Consider the following 3206-nt stretch of genomic DNA (forward strand, 5'->3'; position numbering starts at 1 on the left):
AAAAAAAAAAAAAAAAAAAAAAAAAAAAAAAAAAATCTGTAATATCAATAAAAAAGAGAATCAAAAAAAAAAAGGTTATACATATTGTTATGAAAGAGTTAAGAAATATCAACATATCAGAAAAAAAAAAAAAAATCCATTACAATTACCGATGTATAAATATTTATTTCTTTGTTTATTTGTTTGGGATTTGGAATTTATAGCTAGGTCAGCGGTGGCTGGAGTGACGTCATTTCTGCGGCTGTAAGGTAAGCTATGAGAACAAATAGCAAATTTAAAAGAGATAACTAATTTTCTCAGTTAAAAACTGAATGTTTTATAATTGAATTTTTTTTTTGGTTTTATGTTTATTATCAGTACTACAATTTGTTTTTTTTTTCTTTTTTTGGTTAGGTTAGGGAAGTTTTTTTATATATATATACCAATAGTTTTTGAGAAAGGAATGAATAAGAACCTGGTAATCACAGTATGTTTATTATATTATTATTGATAAAAATATAAATATATATTGAAGACATTGGTGAAATGTCTTCATCATCATCATATTATCATAAATATTAATAAAAAAAAAAAATATGTATATATGAAATACTTTGTAAATATCTATATATATGAAATATTGTAAAAATCTATATATGAAATAATGTAAATATCTATATATGAGTAAAGATTTTGTAAAATTTTTATCAATAGTTTGAAATCATATTATAAATGTTATAAAACAATTCCTGTATTTATAGTATATAAAGAAAAAAAAAAAAAAATAATAAATTATAATAAATTATTTTTTTTTTATTTATGAGTTCATTATGAGATTTTGTTGAATCTATATAAAGGGGCGGTGTTAGTGCGGCATTCCAATCATTTTTCCGAAGGTAAGGATCCTTGAAAAGAAATTGTATTCACCTATTTTCACGTGATTTTTAAAATGAAACGTTTTACAAACAGCACTCAAGCATTACCAGATGTATTACCAGTGTTTCCCACATTCAAAGAAACCATGACGATACAGGCTGGTGCTGTTAAAAACATTGACTGGGGAGTGGAAGAGTCCATCATAACTGAAATGAAAGCAGTAGGGTTGCCCAGAGGTAGAACCAGCGACTTAGGTGTAAGCCTGGCGTATACCGATCTTCCGAAGGCAGCTGCAGTAGTAGTGACCATCAAGGGCAAGACTCTTCCCATACTATTCGATGAGGATAAATTTGGTTAGTTAGGATACTAACTAAAAACATGGCACGAAATTTTTTTTTGTTGTCGTCTGCAGCGATTCCTCAGTTGCCAAGAACCCCACCCCAACACCGGCGAGCATACCGGGCTAGCCACCGTGCCATGAGTGGTTTCTAAGGACGCGGAACTACCAACAGGTAGAAACAACATATACCTATTAATAATATAATTACAGAGTCAGAGGAAGAAGCTCTACTCCGTTCGCCAACGAAGGTTGGAGGAAATCTTGAAAAGAGGCTTGAAGCATCTCTCAAGATTCAGGATCTGGATGATCTGAACCCATCTGCTCAGAGACCAATGGTATCAAGCGGTGGGAACACCTCTCCGGTGATTGGCACCCAGAGTCCTATGGACACAGGTGACCACGATGGCGGTGCGTCTAATGCTAACACCCAGAGCATGGTGAACTCAGGTGACGGCAACATAGAGACCAGGAAGAAAGCGGAATACTTCACCGGGGCTCAGAAAAGACGCATCAAGGCCATGATTAGGGATGGATTGGATTTGGAGACTGCGAAGCAGAAAGAGAGAGAGCGATACTCTCTCTACAAAGCTTCCTTGGCAGCAGAAGGAGAAAGTGACAGACCCAGTACCAGCAAAAGGTGCAGATCTAATAACACATCTCCCGAAGAAACACAACGCCCGCAGCCCAAAAAGCCAAAAGCCATTCAACAAACATCTAGCTCTACCGGAAACCAGCTAAAACCGACTCCATCTTACAGGGATGTAGCCAATGCTTGCAAAGTGGCTATCGCCCATGAGAAATATCCGGAGGTGAATCTCACTGGTGACCAAATGGAGTTGATAAAATCGAAGCTCCTGGAAGAAATTGACAAACTTCCCAAGCACAATAGTGTCTACGGCTTCATCACCAGTGTTAACAGAGACGGATGGCTCTCATTAACATGCTGCAATGGTGAAACGAGGAACTGGCTGACCACCTGTGTCCCAAAACTCAAACCATTCCCGGATGCTATTCTCAAAGTGTTTCAGGGCGAAGAGATGCCCAAAACCTATGTGTGCATCACATTTATTCCCCCCTCTGCTGTGCTACCACCAGAAATTCTGATGTCCCGATTGGAAAAACAAAATGGTGGCATTTGCACATCATCGTGGAGAATTCTCAGGACTGAGAAAGATAAGAATGGTGGGGAAACCGTTACGATCTCAGTGGACGAAAAATCCAAAAATTGGATAGTCGGTCAGGCAGGGAAGCTGTATCTGAACTTCACACAAATTCACGTACGTGTGAAGGGAGAGCCAACTGGACCCAAGAAACTGACAACAAAAAGGCCATTTACGACAGAGAAACCCAGTGACGTCAAGCAACAGGTGCCTCCATCCAAAAGGCCGCTTTCAGGTGATAGACCCAGTACCTCAAAAGCACAGGCAGATAAGCCAAGTGAGACGGTTAAGGTCACACGGGACAGCACCCGAACTGAAGTCGGACCCAGCACCTCAAAACAGCAGGGTGGCACACCGGTATCTAGCATAAAGGACCAGAAGCAAGGGCCAAAGAAACCAGCTTCAAGATCCCCTCGACAGGAAGCACCCACTCATGGGACAAAATTGCCCAAGTGGATGCGGAACGGTAAAGGACGATACCAATAAAATGATGAGGTGCCTGCAGGTTAATCTTCAACACGCCAAAGCTGCTACGGCGGTGTTGACACAGCGACTTCTATCTGAAAAGATTGACCTAGCCTTTATCCAGGAGCCATATGTATATGAGAACCAGATAAAAGGAATAAAAGGTAAGCTACTGTACGATCATGCCAGCCATGGTCGACCTCGTGCTTGTATTGTGGTAAGAGATGACATTAATACTTTCATTATTTCACAGCACACCAACAAGGACCAGGTAGCAGCTATAATTTCTGTGGACACCCCAGTAAGTAACACAGAGCTCATTGTCTGCTCATCTTACCTACCTGGAGACTCCCAAGACCTAGACTTCCTATCACTGAAAGGACTAG

Source organism: Teleopsis dalmanni, chromosome X (assembly GCF_002237135.1).
Source record: "Teleopsis dalmanni isolate 2A chromosome X, ASM223713v2, whole genome shotgun sequence".
Lineage (NCBI taxonomy): Eukaryota > Metazoa > Arthropoda > Insecta > Diptera > Diopsidae > Teleopsis > Teleopsis dalmanni.